The 21767-nt window shown below is 38.6% G+C and overlaps 2 long non-coding RNA genes across 3 annotated transcripts; both read left to right on the top strand.

Moving 5' to 3' along the window:
- The first annotated feature begins 929 nt into the window (after window positions 1-929).
- LOC143304944 (uncharacterized) lies at window positions 930-8061 on the top strand. Its single transcript, XR_013061613.1, has 3 exons — window positions 930-1079; window positions 7745-7840; window positions 7912-8061. It is a non-coding gene; the product is annotated as an uncharacterized LOC143304944 (long non-coding RNA).
- A 1156-nt stretch (window positions 8062-9217) lies between these two features.
- Window positions 9218-12350, top strand: LOC143304939 (uncharacterized). Of its 2 annotated transcripts, none has more exons than XR_013061610.1 (7): window positions 9218-9271; window positions 9348-9891; window positions 10104-10199; window positions 10276-11078; window positions 11241-11345; window positions 11778-11849; window positions 11994-12350. It is a non-coding gene; the product is annotated as an uncharacterized LOC143304939 (long non-coding RNA). The 2 variants fall into 2 exon arrangements; XR_013061611.1 differs by lacking the exon at window positions 9218-9271 and having other exon boundaries at window positions 9752-9891; window positions 10276-10554; window positions 10630-11078.
- Window positions 12351-21767: the final 9417 nt, after the last annotated feature.

Below are 21767 nucleotides of genomic sequence, written 5' to 3'. Positions count from 1 at the left end.
TCACTAAAAACTGTCCTGAATTCCTAAGAATTTATTTACCGCAAAACTGACAAAGTGTTTATTTAAAAAATGAGGTTGAAGGTAGTCCTTTTCTTTCATTTCATTCATTTTCATTTTCTTTCTTAAGTATGGCTAACACAATATCTAATCAATTAAAATTTTATATTTTCACGTGAGTTTCTTTAGATAATTATTATCAACATGATGACTAACTCTTACGGATTAATACGTGTCTGAAGGGCAATCCGGTGGACCTGATCGGCTTTTTACTTCGAAAGTTGAGTAATCGGTGTCACTTTCTTACGCATCTTTGAACTGTATAAATGTTTTAAAATTGTTTGATCCAGAATGTACCACACCGGACAATCAAGAAGGCACGTTTTATGTCTTTCTTTCCGATTAATAATAAGCCATTAACTGCAAAGAATGAACTTTAAAGGCATTAAACAGCACATCAATGTACATTTCAATTAGACTAAATAATAATGCTATGATTTTATCGGTAGTAACTTTACTTATTAACTTGAATTATTTCTTTCTTTTACTTCATGTTAGGAAGAGTATCTTTTTGCTTGAAATAAAAAATTGATATAGGAGTAATAATATGGATAGAGATCAAAAACTGTTAGGGCAGAAATTACACGTTTGAACTTTATAGTTCAGTATAGTTCAAATAGAAATTATATAGAATTATTTAATAATTTGTATTCCACTGGAATAAAAATTTAATTTCTGACTTTATCAAATCTCTATTTCAGAGTATTTGTACGTATGTACTTATCGTCTGCTGTATGATCGAATATCGAATAGGTAATAATCGTTGTTACTCATTATGTGAGGAAAAATTATGTATATTCACAACTATGACTATTGCATTTTAGGCGCTTGGCCATGGATCGCTGCATTAAGTTTTCGTGATCCCCGAAACCCAGACAAACCACTATGGAAGTACGGAGGTTCCCTGATAACGGCTAGGCATGTTTTGACCGCAGCACATTGTGCACATATGGATGGAATAGAAAACATACACAATCATAATATTGCCATTCTTAGATTGGTGGAGGAGGTGCCATTTTCGAGTAAGTCCACAAATATATATATATATATGTCGGATCAGGATTCGAATTTTGGGCGCGCGACGACTCTTCATGTGGACTAGCCATCGTTTCACAAAGCCGAGATTTTATTTACACGTATATACAGGTCTATCACTAAGCTTAACAAATAATAAGTACAACTAATAATAAGTCTAACAAACACTAAGCCTAATGAATAATACGATCTACGAATAATTAAATTAAATAATACTATTAGCAATGTTTGAGTTCAAACGAATCCACGGTCACCGGGATAACTCCTTACTAAGCGGAACTAACTTAGACGCAAATGCGATCCTCGAAAACGCTCGATGTATCACTCTCCAAGGCAATCGCAAGAATGCCGGCCTCGTGGAGATTTTTCTCCCTGTACGATTGCATTTTGTTTTCTATCCCCGTTTGGAAGCATCGAGAAGGTTCCAAACGCCGTTGCTAGGCACACTCGTTGGAAGCATCGAGAGAGTTCCAAACGCCGTTGCTAGGCAGTTTCTGCCTGGAGTTTTGGTTACTAAATACAATGTATGTCCCATTGCATCGGCACCTCCGAGGCAACATCACACGTGGCTCGGCCCGCTCTCGAGGCCGCATGCCGCCACAACCACACTTCTCGGAAAACACATACAACCACTCCAGACCTCCGTTAGATAAAACATCCATCCCGTGACCGTGGCTACGTTCAGCGACCGATTGTCACCTCGAACCCAATCTCGCTTATTACAAATCTTAAACAATTACAACTATAATAAAATCTAGGCTAAGGTACTAGAGGATGTTCCCAAAATCTCCAAGGAAGGGCTTCGGCTTTCCTTTCATCTCCGACACGGCCATCCTGACTATCACACGTCCTCGGGTGTACCTTCGTCAACAAAACAAAAGGAAACAAGATTAGTGTCATTGTGATTAGCATTCAAAGTGCCAGTTGCATTCTGCGTGCTTTCAGTCGGGTCGTAATGACATGACGGACCATTCTCGATTTCACACCCAAATGGGTCTCATCCTTCGAATCGCACATACTCTCAAAGTTCGTTACATAACCAGCTTCGTAACACGATCGCTGTCAACACTAGACCGCCTCCAGCCTCGTGACATTGTCACTGTCGGTACTAGACCAGCTCCAGCTTCGTGACATCGTCGCTGTCGGTACTAGACCAGCTCCAAATCCGTGACATTGTCGCTGTCGGTACTAGACCAGCTCCAACCTCGTGACATTGTCGCTATCGGTACTAAACCAGCTCCAACCTCGTGGCATTGTCGCTGTCGGTACTAAACCGGCTCCCAGCTTCGTGACATCGTCGCTGTCGGTACTAAACCAGCTCCAACCTCGTGGCATTGTCGCTGTCGGTACTAAACCGGCTCCCAGCTTCGTGACATCGTCGCTGTCGGTACTAAACCGGCTCCCAGCTTCGTGACATCGTCGCTGTCGGTATTAAACCGGCTCCCAGCTTCGTGACATCGTCGCTGTCGGTACTAAACCGGCTCCCAGCTTCGTGACATCGTCGCTGTCGGTACTAAACCGGCTCCCAGCTTCGTGACATCGTCACTCCCAGTGCCTGACCGCACTGAACTCCGTCCCATGGCCGCACCTGGGCTCATATAATTCTACGATCCTCTGGGATCGGGGTACTCGCATCGCCATGGTCACTGTTCTCGTCATCACAACAGACATCCAACTCCGCAGGAATGCGACTATCCGGCATTTTCCTTAACCTGTCATGACTGTACTTGTATGACCTTTTCCCATCCAGTGTTTTCAAGGTATATCGGTCTCCTCCCAGGACCTCCGATATCACAAACGGACCCCTGAATTTTGGATCCAATTTTGTCTGGTTCCTTTCTTCATTTTGGCGTAGTACCAAATCACCAGGATTAAACCTAACTACTTTAGCTTTGGTTTTATCGAATCTCTCTTTGTCATACCTAGCACTAGTTTCCATCTCTTTTATTGCCTGTTGTCTTACACTGGAGATATCTATTTCTTTTTCCTCGATGTTATCAGGTAGTAATAAGTCATACGGTCTTGCTGCTCTACCAATCAATAACTCTAAAGGACTCGATTTGGTTACGCGGTTGATGGTGCAATTCAAAGCCAATTGCATCTCCCCGATCGCGTCTTGCCACGAACGCCCGGTCGTTTCCACCGTTGTGAACATATTTTTTAACGTGCTCATAACACGCTCTACTTGCCCATTGGCCCTACTTGCACCGGTCGCGATCAAATGAACTTTGATTTGTTTGCTTGCACAGAATTCTTGAAACTCCCGGCCCGTGAAACATCTACCCTGATCTGCTATTATTCGACAGGGACTACCGAACAAAAACACGGCGGACTTAAGTGCCTTGATAACGCTGAGCGAATCCAATTTGCGTGTGTGATATAAGTGCACGAATTTCGTAAAGGCATCGATCAAGACGACGACATACTCTTTCGAGTCATTCTTGCCACTCAGCTTGCCCGTTATGTCCATATGCACCGTATGCCACGGTATGCCGGTCTTAGGTATAGGATGCAGTTCAGCCTGTATTTTACCTGAACTAGCCTTCGAAACTCTACAAGCATGGCAGTTCTCGACAAACTTGCGAACATACTTCGCCATTCCCTCGAACCAATAATACTCATAGAGCTTCTCGAGCGTTTTATCCCATCCTAAGTGCATAATTGACTGATGCACATGGTTGATGACGGACCATCTAAAACCTCTCGGAACAATGGGTAAGCAAAGGGTTCTGCCCTTTCGTTGTACTTTACGGTAAAGTGTACCGGATCGCAGTTCGTAGGTATTCGCGATATCTTCCGCGAGCTCTTCGTTCTGTAATTTATTAACGATTTCGGAGATTTGCGGATCGCGACGTTGTTCCGCTAATAGCCAGTCTTCGGAGATCTCGGCCAGATTAATCTCTTTCTCTGCGACCTTGTCTATCATACGACGATTCAAGTCTACGGGGTTTCGCGAAAAGAAATCTACGTGGGCCATTCGTTTACCCTCTCGATACATGATGTCAAAATCGAATGTTTGCAAATAAGCCCACCACCTATAAACCCGGTCGTTTAAGTTTACTTTGTTGCTGGAGGCTTTCAAAGAATTACAGTCCGTAACTACTAAGAATTTCCGTCCATGTAAGTAGTGTCGGAAATGCTTAACGGCGCTTACTACTGCTAGTGTCTCCAGTTCGTACGAATGATACCTAGATTCCGCGGGACTGGTCCTTTTACTATAATATTCGATGACTCTGTTTTCCTTTTCGACTCTATGCATTAAAATAGCTCCATACCCCTCCGAACTAGCGTCGGTATGTAGCTCTATGGGACGATTGGGATCAAATATCATTAACACCGGCGCGTCGGTCAGAACGGAAATTATCTGTTGTCTTATCTTTTCGTGCCTGTCCGTCCAAGTTATGTGCTTGTTACTAGAAGTGAGTGCGTACAAGGGTTTCATCACTTGCGAAAATTTAGGAATAAATTTTCGGAAGTAAGAGGCCAAACCTATAAACTGCCTAAGCCGTGTGACGGTCGACGGTGCAGGTAAAGAATTCAAAGCTTGTATTTTTCCCGGGTTTGGACGAACTTCTCCGTTACGAATTACATATCCCAAATAAAGTACCGACGTCTTCAGAAAAGAACATTTAGCGAAATTGAAAGAAAATCCGGCGTTTACGAGAGTGTTTAGTACAGTGTGCAACCTTTCTAGAGCTTGATCTATTGAGTCGGCGATTATTAGAACGTCGTCCAAATAAACAACGACATACGAATAAGCGAGGTCGCCTAAGGCCTTGAAAATGGCTCTCTGGAAAACGGCTGGTGCATTTTTCAACCCAAACGGCATCGTCACGTATTCGTATTGACCGTCGGGGGTAACGAACGCAGTATATTCCGTCGAGTTAGGGTGAATGGGGATCTGGTGAAATCCGCTAGCCATGTCCAGGCTAATGAAGTATCTCGCACTCTGCAATCTCGCGATTTGGTCAGCAATAAGGGGTAAGGGATACCGATCCGCGACCGTATTTTTATTCAGCGCTCGAAAGTCTACGCACAATCTGTCTGAGCCGTCCTTCTTCTTCACGAGTATTATAGGGCTCGCGAACGGCGAATTACTAGGTTTTACAATTTGTGCTTTAATTAACTCGTCTATCCTCTCGCGTACTATTCTTCGCTCTTCCACGCTAAGCCTGTAAGGGCTTCTCTGCACGGTGATGTTGGGATCGATTAGCCGTATTTCCAACTGGCCCGTACTGACGCGAGTACGCGGGAAACCCGTAATGAATGATTCTTTGAATTTTTCGAGAACAGAGATTAATCGATCTTTATAGTTACCGATCACATCAGTGTCAACCTCGTTAATGTTGACCGCATCTTCTGCGACTTTACCACAAGCGTTAACGACCTTTGTTTTACAAATAACGAGGCTATCTTGCGCGATATTTACGTCAAATCCCTGGCTCAAAATCTCGCGACCAATCATGATGTCGTATTTTAGGTAATCGTCAGCAAGGACATGAAAAACTATCTCCAATGTAAGATCGTTAATACGAACAGTGGACAAAATCTGAAGTGTACTCTTAATACAAGTATTCCCGATCCCCCGCATCACTACCACATCGGTTATTCTTTTGCCCGAAAATTTCGAGGCTAGGGACTCTTTGATTAACGAACACTCGGCCCCAGAATCAAAGTAAAATGGATACGACTCACCCAGATGGCTTAATCTACCAGCCGGAGCTTCTACTACACAGGAGTCGATCCGGCGTTCGTCAATGGAATCGTAGTTTCTTTTCCGCGATGATGGGCAATTAGGCGCGATATGTCCCTCCTCGTGGCATTTGAAGCAGGTCACCTTCGACGATGCGGCTGGTCGTTTTTCCTTCGGGTTTCGTATATCCTGCTCCTTCCCCGTTTGTGTTTGCAGGCGACACTCCGTTCTCCTATGTCCGTGAGCACCACAGCGGTAGCACTTAATCCGAGGAACTGATAGCCTGCTGCGTTTAGCTTCAGGTTCCGTTAGTGAATTTCTTGGCGAAAATGTCGGCTGATCGTTGTAAGGGAGAATCCTCATTTCATCATGAAATTGGTCCTCCGTCCTGATATTATTCGCGAGCGTTAGTCGCCGAAAGCGTCGATCTTGTGAACTCAGCATATAAAGGGCGAGGGCATTGATCACTTCGGGCATCGTTAGATCTTGCAACTTCATCTGCAGCATGGAGCGGAGGCGACTACCGTACGCTCCCGGAGATTCAGTCTCCGACGGTCGTTCTCTGGATATCCTTATTAACGCCGAAGCGGCTGTCTCTCTGCCACCAAAACGCGAAAGAAATTGTTCCTTAAACGTTGGCCAGGTAAGCTTTCCACCGCGCACCATTTGTGAAAGCCAATGCGCAGCAGAACCCCTTAGGGCGCGATTTAGAGCGGAAAGTAACGCACTCTCTTGCATCGGGTGGTCTTTCAAAATCAGATCAGCATGAGAGCACCACGCGGATGGATCGGCGCCCGCGCCTTCGGGGTCAAAACGTGGTAACGTTGCATCCTTAGATTCCGTACTCGGTCGTTGCTCCCCCGTTTTGTGCGCTAGCGTCTGAATTAACTCGCGCATAAGGTCCATTTGCCCTTGTAGCACTTTAAACGGTTCTGATCCCACTTCTGATGTCGGATCAGGATTCGAATTTTGGGCGCGCGACGACTCTTCATGTGGACTAGCCATCGTTTCACAAAGCCGAGATTTTATTTACACGTATATACAGGTCTATCACTAAGCTTAACAAATAATAAGTACAACTAATAATAAGTCTAACAAACACTAAGCCTAATGAATAATACGATCTACGAATAATTAAATTAAATAATACTATTAGCAATGTTTGAGTTCAAACGAATCCACGGTCACCGGGATAACTCCTTACTAAGCGGAACTAACTTAGACGCAAATGCGATCCTCGAAAACGCTCGATGTATCACTCTCCAAGGCAATCGCAAGAATGCCGGCCTCGTGGAGATTTTTCTCCCTGTACGATTGCATTTTGTTTTCTATCCCCGTTTGGAAGCATCGAGAAGGTTCCAAACGCCGTTGCTAGGCACACTCGTTGGAAGCATCGAGAGAGTTCCAAACGCCGTTGCTAGGCAGTTTCTGCCTGGAGTTTTGGTTACTAAATACAATGTATGTCCCATTGCATCGGCACCTCCGAGGCAACATCACACGTGGCTCGGCCCGCTCTCGAGGCCGCATGCCGCCACAACCACACTTCTCGGAAAACACATACAACCACTCCAGACCTCCGTTAGATAAAACATCCATCCCGTGACCGTGGCTACGTTCAGCGACCGATTGTCACCTCGAACCCAATCTCGCTTATTACAAATCTTAAACAATTACAACTATAATAAAATCTAGGCTAAGGTACTAGAGGATGTTCCCAAAATCTCCAAGGAAGGGCTTCGGCTTTCCTTTCATCTCCGACATATATATATATATATATATATATATATATATATATATATATATATATATATATATATATATGCTATTGAGTATTACTGAAGTATCATATCCTGAAATTTCTTACTGTACACATATATTGTGTCATAAAGCGTGTACAATTCTTTCTTATACTTTTGGTCATTCGTTTCCTGCATTTTCATTTATTTTTTTATTTTTCAGGGTACATATATCCCATTTGTACGAAAGAGCCCCTACGAAAGAGCAACTTCGTCGGCTATAACCCCCTTGTTGCTGGATAGGGAGCATTAAGATATAGTAAGTGATATCAATTTTATAATAAAATTAAACAGTTCCAGTCTTAAATATCTTTCTTATTTTCTTCGTAGGACGACCACGACGTAATGCATTAATGGAAGTACAAATGCCAGTGATTAAGAACGCCGAATGCAAAATAGCTTATTCCAAATTTCCTAATGCACCTGATATCACTGATGGTATAATATGCGCCGAACATGCTCAGGGTGGAGAGGATTCTTGTACGGTAATTAAGTTACAGAGTTACTACAAACTATACGGTATCTGAAGACACGTCAATTCGAATTAACATCAAATCGACGTCTTAAACATTAGAAATAATAGATAAACACAATTCAACAGTTTTGCCCACTTCTCACACCTCATTATGGTATTTAATCTAATTTCCTTCTAATCTTAGTTTTGCTCAAAATACATATAACATGTACATTATAAATTGGAGTATTTCAATACACAAATCAATAGAAGATTATTACTGTATATAAGTATAATTTCAATACAATTCGATCGATATATTTCAGTATCTTTGATTAAAAATTTAACGATCCTTTCAGGCTGACCGCGGCGGACCACTGCTGATACAACATGAATTAACCTCGTATTTAATAGGTATTGTGTCTTATGCTTATAAGTGCGGCACAGCTGGGTATCCCAGCGTTTACACTAGGGTCACATCGTACCTTGACTTCATTCTCCAAGCGATGCAATAATATGATATTACTGTTCCATAAATATCATTGTGTAAAAAACGTAAAGTTGGATTTTCTTATTGTGGAGATAAGAAACAGCTCAAATTTACATTGTTTTGTACGTTACAAATTATAGGCTTAAAATGTACGAAATGTAACTTTGAAACGACACTAATTTTTTACGCACGATAAACCTCCACGACTTAGGTATGTAAAGATGATAAACGTATATTAATTCTATTAATTTGGTAATAATAAACCAACTTTCTGAGAAGTTCTGTAAATTTCGTTTCTGTTGTATCAAGAGAATAATGGAATATTCCACTTAGATCGTATACTTCTTGTATGTACATACAAAATTTTCCGGCTAATCTAAAACACTTCATAAGATAGAGAGCTTCTGGAAATTCGGACACAGAGAGTACATAAAATACAAGATAAGTCTCGTGTCTTTCAAAATTATTTTTTATTCGCTAAAAACGTCCTGTGTATTCATGCAATCACATGCAACCTCGAAACTTCACTTATTTTTTATCACTTTCCAATTCAATACACTGTTTCTGCATTTTTGACTATATGTAAGAGAAATTTCCATTCAGCCAAAGGTGTACTTACAGATTATAGATTCCTATACGACTCTCGGTAAAAATTTATCCGCACTCCAGATAGTTAAAACTTCTGTTGACCGTATTGATCCATCTGCACTCTTCGTATGACGTCAATATCTGTTCAGTGCTGATGCGTAGGTTTCATTGTGTTACGTCAATTCGTTTGTGACCGTTGCGCGAGTAATGGCGCTTTGCAATGGTGATTTGCAGGAAAACAGTGCAGGATGCTGTGATTCGTTTCTTGTGGTCGGAGGTTATGTTTGATGCCTATATTTATCAAAGATTTAATGCACATTATGGAGAAAGTGTTTTGTCACGAAGTGTGTTTGAATGGGCACAAAAGTTCAAAGAAGATCGCACAAGTGTTATGAAAAAACAGCTGGACGCCGGTCCACATCCACGATGACAACATTGAACGTGCTCATGAACTTATGCTCCATGGAATAGACGAGTGACGCTGGATAATGCGGCAAATCATTTGCAAATCAGCCACGGCTCTGCTTATGCAATAGTGCACGACAGATTTGGGTTTTAAAAAGTTTGTGCGAGATGGATGCCAAAAAAGCTGATGAAAAGGTGAAGACGACGATGCATTCGTGGTTCGCAGCTCAGCCCAAAACATTTTTTAATGAGAAAATACGAAGGTCCTTCAGCAAATGGACAAAGTGTATACAGAAATTGAGTGATTATGTCAAAAAATGATGTATGTCTTTTTTGACAATTGCTTAAAATAAATTCTACACCGACAGAGCGGGTAACTTTTTACTCACCCTCGTAAGACACTTAAATTTCCAATCTATTATGATGAATAAAAGAGCTTATACTATTAAATCTAATTGTATTTTGTTGCATGAGAGTACACGTGTATGTGATGTACATTACCTTTATATCCCCTTGAACGCTTCAATATTGCGCATATATACTATATTTTGTGCAGCTTCTATAAAATTTTGTATGTTTGTTTAGGCTGTTAATCTAGAGGCTGGAGTACAAAGAAGTGGCACAATGATGTGGGCTGATGACATTTATAATTATCAAGGAATCACCCCTACATTCGCTCAGGTATATATCGTTGACTATAATGTATTTAACATATATGATTGTTAGAATATTAATAATTAATTTTTAATTCTATCAGAATTTTAATGAAACTGTCCCTTGGGAAGGAAGAACTGATACCTTGATATCACGGTTTGTACATCCTATATATATGACAAATTTTAGAACATTATATAACGAAGAACCAGATCGCCGTGGCCATGTGATGTGAATAAAAGGACTTGAATTTGATGATATTTTTGTAATGTTAGATAACATAGCTAAGTATCTTCACAGTAAGATAGGATGACATGGTTTATATGATCTTAATGTTGTTCACTTGAGTGATGATATTATAAGGAAAAGTGTAATATCACAGGTAGGATGATTCATAATTTAGAACTACTAACTCGTGTATGTATTAAAAATTAAAGAAATATATTAAATTTTATAGGATATTTATGTTTAGTAACCAGTAATTCAGAGATTGGTATTCATGGTTACTATAACGAGGCTGTAGAAACGCACCCTTTCTTCTTTGCAAATGGTCCTGTATTTATGTCTAAGCCGAAACTGGAACCTCTGAATAATTTAGATTTATTCTTGTCATTTTCTAAAATACTTATCTACAGTATACCATAAGGAATGATACCGTATCACACCTAATCAAGTGCCTTAAGAAACATCAACAGGATATCACAGTAATCCCTTATCGACTGATATGTAAGTAAAAGTTATGTGTCATTGTTATACACAGTTATGTGTTAGTGTTATACACAGTTATTTATCATTTTCTATTAATTCAGTTGTAGCCACTACAATATCTATGACACCGGTAGTAATTATAAGATCAATAATGATGTTCTATAAGAGGAAATGATGATTAGGAACAAAAACTTACAGGTAAGTCAAAGTATATGTTATTTGCCATTTGAAAAGAAAGTTACTAACTTAGAATTTTTTGATAAATAATAATTGTGCAAAATATATTGGATTTCAAATTTGTCAAAAATTGAAATTTAAGAAGCATTGTAATAATATAACATTAATATTTTGATTTTTCAGGAGATATCATGCGGTGGATGGATAATATGTAAAAAATATTAAGCAGTATATGAATTTTCATATTGCGTAGAGATAACAAAATGAATTTTAAAAAATGTCGACATGGTAATAAGAAATAGCATCATGACAAAGAACATATAACCACAGTTTCATTTTTTATAAATAAAAATTTGTTGTTCCAGATTTTGAAATATAGTGAAACGTTTAATTAATATCTTAATATCTTTAAATAATTATTATTTTAGAATCAATTGTAATTGTATCATACGTACTTTTGAATTCGTGCAAGAACATATGTAATTTTGAAGTAGTTATTATTAGGAAATTGTTAGACGCGAACAGTATGCGAAAAGTTAGTATGCAGTGTAATAATTATCAATCAAAACACAAGAATTAAATTCTTGAGGAAAAAATTTCCGGAATTTCTTATTTACATGATTATAAAGAAATCCATAATAAAAAAGAGCTGCTTTCTAATACTTCTCTTCCTTGTAATGCCTACGTCAATAATAACGAGGTTCGACTTTTTGTTTTTAGAGGGATACTGGAAAATTTGAAAGTACAGTACCATTGGGAAGAAAATCACGATATTGAAAACGATATTTGCAAGTAAATTTCCAAAAAATCTGTTTTCAAATTTTCGCTTTCTATTTCACATTAAAAGAAAGGGCTGCCTTCTTTCTCTGCAAGACAAAACAAACATTCTGAATCTCGTATCAATGAATGATGTCAATAAGTTATTTTTCTTTTCAGATTGAACAATATTCCAGATTTATTCATAATTTCATACTACGCGAAGAATAGACTTTCATAGGTATATAAAGGAAATATTAAGTATAGGAAAACTCTTTTTCGTTGTAGGTGACATATGCTTCACGATTGAACACGTGTATTTTTGAACACATATAAATGAAAAAGTACTCTTATGGAGAAAAAGAATTGATACCTTCGATTGACATTAGATAATGTATATAAACTTATGAACAATCACTATCAGTTTGTATTTTAGGTGCACACGCAGATTTGTTGGAGTTCTTATAAAATGTACATCCTGTACGAACGTTTTATTCTTCCAAATTTTACGATACTATGTCTCATATAATAACTATATGGATTTGAGGCTGATGGAAGGAGAGTGAGAGAGTGCGTTTCGTCCCGGGACTACCGGTGGACTCGTCAGTAAGGCTATGCCCGGTAGTCCCTGCCTTAGACGTAGAGGAGTCTCGCTAGGTGCGGTATTTCTATCAATCGCTCGTATATTCAACCCGCTAGCGAGTTAGACAGACAGACTCGTTGTCGTCGTAGCCCTCTAGTGTTGGCGGTTGGTACCCGCGGATCGCCCGGGAGGTGTTGCGCCGCGTTGATGCCTCGACCTGTCGGCGTCCTGTTGATACCGATCCGCCACAGATTAAACGTAATATAAATGATCCGAAAATAGACTCGAACGACATTAATTGTCTTTCTATTTATACCAATATCGAAAATACAAGTAAAGCTGGAGCAATAGTATGCAAGAATGGACTATTTATTATTTTAAACCAAATCATAGCATATTCATAATGCACAGTATTATCATGAAATGTAAATGAATCAGTTGTAAACGAACGATTTTACTGTAAAATCATTGCCTCCTTTTTTTCATCTGAAATATAGCAGCAATGAGTACATTCTTTTAATATATAATAAAACGAGATATCTTTATAAAGTTACATATGTCATCACTGGTAACTGTTATCTCGTATGACACCAAATATACCGTTAGTATGGAATGATATTTTTATGAAGATATACTTTAATGATAGATTTTATGAATGAAACGTTGTATAAGAAAAATTATCTCTTGTTATTCTATGAAGTGTAGTAGCTAATGAAGATTAATTTTACGAAGTATTAGAGCAAAAGAGAATTAAAAAATTAAAAAGATCTAAATAAGATTGTTCGTGTGGCTTAATTATCTCAATTCTGGTACACCACTTGTTACATTCTAACTAATTAGCGCTAAACAATAACTTGCAAATATTAAAGATATTGTGGCGGATCGGTATCAACAGGACGCCGACAGGTCGAGGCATCAACGCGGCGCAACACCTCCCGGGCGATCCGCGGGTACCAACCGCCAACACTAGAGGGCTACGACGACAACGAGTCTGTCTGTCTAACTCGCTAGCGGGTTGAATATACGAGCGATTGATAGAAATACCGCACCTAGCGAGACTCCCTCTACGTCTAAGGCAGGGACTACCGGGCATAGCCTTACTGACGAGTCCACCGGTAGTCCCGAAACGCAAACGCACCCTCGCTCTCTTTTCATCCGCCTCATTGGTGACCACCGACAACGAACACGCACCTTCGGTGAAGGAGTCAGGAAAGGAGCCAACCACCGACGACGACCAAGCCAGGAAGTGAATGGTAGCCATTGCAATAGTTCATGGGCATCACCTCCAGCAGCACGTCAGAGGCGACAACCACCTCGTCCCCACGACGATCAGCCTTCCATCATCGACGACGAGCCATTCCCTCTAACTTGTATCGCGCTATATAGCTTTGGGGTCACGCTATAGCGCTAGGGGGAGGCTGTGTGGCGGATCGGTATCAACAGGACGCCGACAGGTCGAGGCATCAACGCGGCGCAACACCTCCCGGGCGATCCGCGGGTACCAACCGCCAACACTAGAGGGCTACGACGACAACGAGTCTGTCTGTCTAACTCGCTAGCGGGTTGAATATACGAGCGATTGATAGAAATACCGCACCTAGCGAGACTCCCTCTACGTCTAAGGCAGGGACTACCGGGCATAGCCTTACTGACGAGTCCACCGGTAGTCCCGGGACGAAACGCACTCTCTCACTCTCCTTCCATCAGCCTCAATATTAACACCTAAAGGTTTTCAGGAAATTTTATAATATTTGATTATTGTATATCTAGTCATTGATTGATAAAATTTCTTGTATAAGCATAGATCGAGGTTGACGTCATACGCAGATTGCATTACAGGTATCGTTTTAATTTATTTTATGGCTAGAATCATTTGAATATTATACGAATAATTATTTCCATTCGAACGATTAATAAATCACGTACCTATAAAAGATATATTATGAAAAAGACGTGACGAAACAAAATAATATTGGAAATTCCGTTGTCATTAGATCAATTATTTTTGCAATGATTTTTATTTCCATGTAATTACATATGAAATGGGTAATTCATTAACATCTCCTCGAATCGAATATAATTCGTTACACTTCACAACGATTCAAATAATGGACGGGAAATATATAATAACTTTCCTGTCCTTGCGTTAAAATAGTACTGTACAAATCAGATGATACAGGAAATACCCAAAAAACCCAATTACATCCACATTGCATGACAGCACACTTGCAATGGATTTTTGTGATTTCAATGTCACAGACAATGACACAACTAATCAGAACACGTTCGAGGCTATAGACATTGAAATTACCGCGTGTTTAATACGTTTAAAGCATAAATCTAAATTTCACGCGATTATTTCTTTGTACATTGTGAAACTCTTAAATTATCTTAATCGAATAAATAATCCTAATGTAATAAAACATCTTGAAATAGACCTAGATATCTGAAACAGAAACTCGAAGGATAAGAAATCCTAAAAGGTACTAATCCTAAAATAACAAACTCCTAAATAATAAACAAGTGATAAAACCTGTTATAAATAATAAAGCTTACCTGGAATAATCAAATCCTAACTAATCGAAAATAAAATAAGGCAAGCAATTCTTAATCTTTCAAGTAATTTTTCCGAAAACACAGAAAGATAGAGAAATTAAAAAGACGCAGCACAAATTGCAGCACAATGAAAGTTTCAGAGCGATGAATACGATCGTATTAAACTAAATAATTTTCAAAAGTGAAATTACACTGAAACGTATATCGATGATATTTGTCATTTCTACGATCTGTTTCGCTTGATCGTGCTTCTTTTCTGATGTAAATTCAATTTATAATACGAACTAAGTTTCCTTTATTATTATTAGTCCTGCGTCTTTTTAATTCGTCACTTCTTTTATTTCAGAACAATGACGGGCTCCAAGATGCTGTTCGGATGTTTGGCGTTAATTGCTTTTCTGCATCCATTAGTTCACGTTTGTACTTCGAGTAGTACAGCTCAAGGTTTGTACTTCGAGTTGTCTTTTTCCATGCACTTCAAATTCCAATACGATCTGGTCACGTGGCCTTCGTACAATTTCGAAATTTTACCTGTTTGGTAATCGTCAATGAAAAAAGAAGTTATGCGTGACCTCAACACATTGAAACAATTTTTATGATTTTTTATTTGCCGGTTGGTCAGCAAGTTAATGGAAAAATTTCACTTAACTATTCGCGTTAATTTCTTCGGTTTAACTTTTGGGAAATGCTTCGTTAGCTTCGGGAATATTCCAACGATTCGTTTTACGTACAAAATATGCATGATAAATATTACTTCACGGTAATGAAAACTATTGGCGTAATACCTAAGATAAAGATGCAGAGACATTCTTAGAATTTCTAATGACACCTTTATAGATTTCTCGTTTAATATCGCTACTACATTTGAGTCACTTTTACCTAACGGTGTCACATAGTCTCGTTGGAAATTTGTCAAATTCCTTAAAATGATCACTGAAAATTTTCCTAAATTTCCAAGAATTTATTTATCACGAGGTAAAGAAAATGTGTATTAGAAAGATGAGATCGAAGGTTTACCATTTTTTCAATTATGGCGAACGCAATATGTAATCAATGAAAATTTTATATTTTCACGTTGAAAGTTTCTTCAGATAATTATTATCCAGATGATGACTAACTCTTACGAATTAATGCGTTTCTGTAGGATAATCCGGTAGACTTGATCCGCTTTTTATATCGAAAGTTGAGCAATCGGTGACGCGTTCTTATACACCGAACCGCGAAAAGCAAAATTTCATATGATCTCACCAATTTCGGATGTCAGTCAAATCAGTCAAATAATAAGTTCGCGTTAATATACACGTTCGATTTTTGAAAAGCTTGTTCAATTTAATAAGAGTTTTGGTAACAGGCTTATGTTTTTAGGCTAATTGGTTGTTTTCATTTACAAGTACCTCGTGTTAAAGTACTCATAAAATGACATTAAAATCAGAAAACTAATAACTGAAAGATTATCATTTTTCCTCTGTGGTAGTTTACATATAACATAATGCAACTAACATGTCACGATTAATGCAAAATAAATAAATTACTAATATAGACATTTTTTTAGTAATTTGTATAATCGTGAAACGAATTGGACTTTCTAAAGGCAAATATTAAAGGAAACATGGAATTGATGCCAAATCTATCACAAATATTATTTATACTACTTATTTGCGCAGTTTGAAGCGAATCAAATTGATGAAGGTTTCTTTGTTACATGTTAATTTACATTTTAAAAGACATAACAGGCACGCTAATTAGTTTGCTTAAGATACTTTCGAGATACCAAGTTAGACGCGTTTCCATGAAATCATATCAATTTTACGATGATATTTTTCTATCAAGCATGCAATTATAACCGTATCGTTGATTAGTGCATACAATTATCCATGTACATTCGTCTTTCCGAGTACCGCGCTTCAATATTGCTAATTTCAAATTAGTACATTAATGTTCGTAAATGCTTGAAAATGCTATATAACTGTATCAGCTTCTGTTAAAAACATTTTATAGTAAAATCTCTGTAAATTTGTAATATTTTTTAGACAATTTGAATTCATTATATTATACATCATACATTCTAGTCATTTCTAATTAAGTTACTTTTGCGATGTTTAATTACATTTTATGTATATTCTTATAACTCTCTCTGTTACGGCGCGTACGATGGTCCGTGCGCTGTCTGAAACTTTATACTATATACTGATCTACTACATACTATATCCTATAAACTGAATCCTTTGACGTAATCTTAATAGCTTGAAGGAATCTCTAACCCTGTAAGTGTTTTCGGTTTATGGATGGTCCTTAGAACAATGCTTAGGTTTATTGCGCACTCTTACAAATAACGGAGAAAGCGGGTAGTTATTTTTCCAATAAACAATGTCACCCACGAGCCACGTTGGTAGGAGGCTTCCTCCTCCTATTTTCATTCATTAACGTTGGCTATAATCAATGGGCGCCCTCACTTTCCTAACGAAAAGTGTGAACAACGAATCCGCGTTCTTCGTTCAGAAAGCACACCCACACTGAGATTTCCTCTCGTGGCGGCACACGAGAACGTAAATCTCACCACTCGAAACCAACTAGTGTCGGACGACGGCAGCGCAGTGGTTAGCGCCATAGAGTACAAACGTTCGGATCCCGGGTTCAAATCCCGGCGCCTTCGTACTTTTCCAAAGTCCGATTTTTCTTCCACGACATCTAAATAAGAAGGAAATACAGCAGTACTACACCCCGGCAAGCGACATCTACAGCCAGCAGGCTACAATTATCACGGATATATGAAGGAAGACGGAGAAAAAGAAGAAAAAAAGTGTGTTTCGTCCAGAGCCTGCTAGTGGACTTATCAGTAAGGCTTACCTAGCAGGCTCATGCCTTAGACACAATGGAAGGAGGGGGAAACAAAGCTATGTACATGGCAGAGACATTGAAGACGGATTCCTCCCTCCCACGGCCGGACACTGTATCCAAGGCCGGTCGGATCTCCTACCCTCTCTTGCGACGTATCCCAGTGGAGCGGCCCCACTCTTAATCTAGTTTGGTGGGAAAGGTTCGCGTACACACCGTGTGTAAGAACTATTAAAAACCACACAGTGTATCGCGACTACCTTTCTACTACTTAACCCAAGTCCTATATTATCAGTCTTAGGTCCGAGGCGGCTCCTGTCACGTAAAGTTGGTACTTGGGTGGTAGTAAGAAGGCTGAGTCGTAACCCAACTACTTATTTTCCTTTATAAAACTTTATTATAAACACTTACAAAATAACACCGAACCGGAGAATAGGGGTTGTATGAGTACAGCAACTAGAAGAGGAACAATAACTGCCCGAGCTGGGTGAAGTCTCGGTTTATATACGTTTTGGTTTTAGGATGTTGAGGGGCTAGGTGTAGGTTATGATGTAGAAAAGTGTCCGAAGGTCGGGGGTCCATATCCTATCTCTGATGTGGACGGAGGTGCGCCACAGCCTTGGTGTATGCTATGATGATAAGGTGGTGATGTGTCCAAAAGTGTTCGAAAGTCGACCGTCGATCACTGATGTAGGTTGAGATGTGATTGATGTCACATACCCCCCTCTTTAGATTGATTTTGGTCCTCCAAAATCTTAGTGTTTCCTCAGTATGGAGCGATGGAATTGGACTCTGACTGGCTCGACTTGTACTTGTTCTTCTTCGTCGTGGTATATGCTTTTGCTATTTCAACCTGTGAAGGTTGTTGGCTGGTTAAATTTCGACTACGATTAATAGGGATAATTTGCTAAGTTTGACGAAATGCCGCAGTATCACGTGTTGAATCTTTTGTAGACTTTCTAACAGCCTGTGATATAGAATGAGTTAGTGGTCTTTGAGTAATGGTTTTATACTATCTTGTTGTTTCTTTATAGTTTGATTGTTATCCAGTTGTTCCTTTGATACTTGCATTTCTTTGTTTTGTTTAGCAACTTCTAAAGCCTTTTCAGCATCTACAACTGGTTCTTTTTCCATGCATGTAATTTCTTCTTCAACCAGTACAACTGTGCTTTCCTCTATAGTTCGTGTTTTTGTGTCATTTAGTAAACTTTTCAATTCAATTTCCACAGTATCTGGAACTTTGGATAGCGACTGACTGTCATCTTCTGCATTTTCAATGCCCCAATCATCAAAGATATCCTGAATGACACTTCTTTTGTTAGTTATGCGCACTTTATCTGCTTCACTTATAGATTTATTCCTTCCTTCTGTATTAGCAACATGTATAAGTACGACAATTTTATTATGAATAATTTTCTTTTCTACATTAATTTTATGTGAACTATCAAAAGATCAATCTTGCCATTTCCATTTGTTGTTTCTTGTTATTCTTTTCTTTAATATCAATGTCATCTGCAGTTTCTAGATCACTAATTACTCCTGAGGTAATAGGAGTTATAGAATCGTTTCTTGTCTTTGTATGATTTAATATGTCATAATTGTATTTCTGGCTACAATTTTCAGAAACTTCTTGGGCCACAATTTCTGTTGAAATTACTTCTATAATTGTTCCATCACTTTCTCGTGCTTAACCTATCGAATTAAATTCTTCATTTACAATTTCAGCGTTCTTCATTCCTTTTTGTTCTGCAGAAACATTTTTTTTCTTCATTGGAATTTACAACAGCATCCTTTTCATGTACAGTTAAAACAATATTTTCTTCTGTACTTTCATTCATATCATTAATATATAGTAGTTTCTACAGTCAGTACCATTACTTCTGAACTACTATCAACTAGTTTAGACAAATCTGTGTCTGTATCCGTGACATGCAATGTTTGGGCTTTATCATCAAAAGTTTCACCAAGTGTTTTAATTAATGCTTGACACTGAGCATTAGTAACACTAACTGTATCTATATTTAACACTGTACAAACGTTGTATTTCTCAATGTTTTGTTCACCCTCATTTGTATTAAATATTTCAACATCGTTCGTACTTTCTTTATCTAAAGATGTGTCACCTGCATATCTTGAATGATCTCCAATCTCAGTTGTATTCTCTGCTTGCTCTTCTTGAAATTTCTCAGCTTTTTTTTTTTTTTATATTGATCATCAATTTGTGGGTCCTTATTTATTATTTTTTGTTCTACTTCATTAATCGCAGCGTTCTTTATGCTCTCTGTCTCACTACTTTCCTTACTTTAAAAATTTTTTTTTGTTTTTATTTAAATCTGTTACATCACATTTATTTACTACTAAACCATCTTGAATTGTATTATCTGTACATTCCTGTGACTTATTTTTTTTCTTTTTTGATTTTCTGGAATATCATGCACATTCTTTATAATATCAGTCGTTGATTCTGATATTAATGAAGAAGATACATCTACTTTTATCGATGATTCTACTTTATTAATGTCACTGTGCACTTCATCTAGTTGTTCCATAGTGTTACGACCGTTCGCGAAGAGACGCGGTCGCGAGGAAAACGCGTCAGCGAGAGGCGTAAATTCTCGCTACGATTCGGTGAATCGACGCCGCGAAGTAGTCGTTCCCCTGTTTCGGGTAGGATAACAGAGGTGGTTGATTGAATCTGACACAGTAGTAAGTTATATTTCACCGTTTATTCCACAACTTATAACGAGGATAGTTACACTGGTGCGTATAGACGAGATTGGTAGAGAGCCAGCTCGAAGGATGCTGCTCGTTCGAAGGTTGCAAAAACTCTTTCCCGGGAGACGATGCTGTCTCGGAGCGAAGCTAAGGATCCGTCCCGTCCCCGGGACCATCGGAATTTTTCGTGCCGATGTTATGTAGGAGAGCGAGGGATTAGCCTTCGTTTTTAATTGCTCAAACGAAGGGTCTTAATTGCCCTCGAGAGAAAGTGATTAATGGGGGAAAAGTTGCCGCGTACGTGACAAAAAACAACTTTCCCTTGTCCTGCCGTGGTAGACAATAGTGTTTAGAAACTCCTCTGGACCAGATGTTTGTTTTGTTTAAAGGACCTTTTCTCGTAAATCTATGATTTATGGACGGTGCTTAAGGATAATGAGGGTACGCCGTGCGGAAGAGCGGACCTCTGGTGTCCGTCTGTCCCGCGGTGTGGTGACCTGGGCCAGGCAGAGAGTCGCGCGGCGTAACACATAGTAAAACATCAAGATTGTTACAATTACTTAAGAAGTCATGGATTGTTATTTAAATATTTACTGCACTTTTCCATCAATGTAACCCTTTATGGCAGTTTGACATTCTACAGAACACCAATGCTGTATCAGTTTATATTTTTCTTCATCATGAAGTTTTATTATATCACCTAATTCTTCCTGATGTTTTTTTTTCTTTTTTTCTTCAATTTTCAAATAAGAGTGTGTTTTCTATGTGAATCTTTTAATTCTTGATTCGCCTCGAGTAAGCGATTATTAACATCTTTGGAAAGTTTTTGGACGTTTTCCAGTTCTTTTCTAAGAAAATTATTTTGTTCGTTCATATCTTTTACTTTACCTTCAATTTCTACCCTACGCTATATTTCAAATTTATTTTCATTGACAAGGATCATTTTTCTTATTTTTCAAAATCCAGTTTCAATTTATTAGTTTCTTCTTCATATTTATATCCAAAATCACCCACTTTTTCATATTCACCCTTTAGTTCGTTTAGTTCACATTGAAGGGCAGATTATTTGTCCTTGTGGTTCAAGAACTACATTTTATCTCTTTTGCATCTTTAGCTCCAGCTTCACGTTCCTCCATTGAATTACTAACACATGAATTAAGTTTGGCCTTTTTTTTTTGTTCCAGCAAGTCAACTTCATATTTGTGACTTATGTTATTTCTTCTAATTTTATTGTTAGTTCTTCAATTTGTATTCCAAAAGATTGA

This window comes from Bombus vancouverensis, unplaced genomic scaffold, assembly GCF_051014615.1.
Source record: "Bombus vancouverensis nearcticus unplaced genomic scaffold, iyBomVanc1_principal scaffold0066, whole genome shotgun sequence".
Lineage (NCBI taxonomy): Eukaryota > Metazoa > Arthropoda > Insecta > Hymenoptera > Apidae > Bombus > Bombus vancouverensis.
This window is presented reverse-complemented; position numbering and strand designations above follow the sequence as displayed.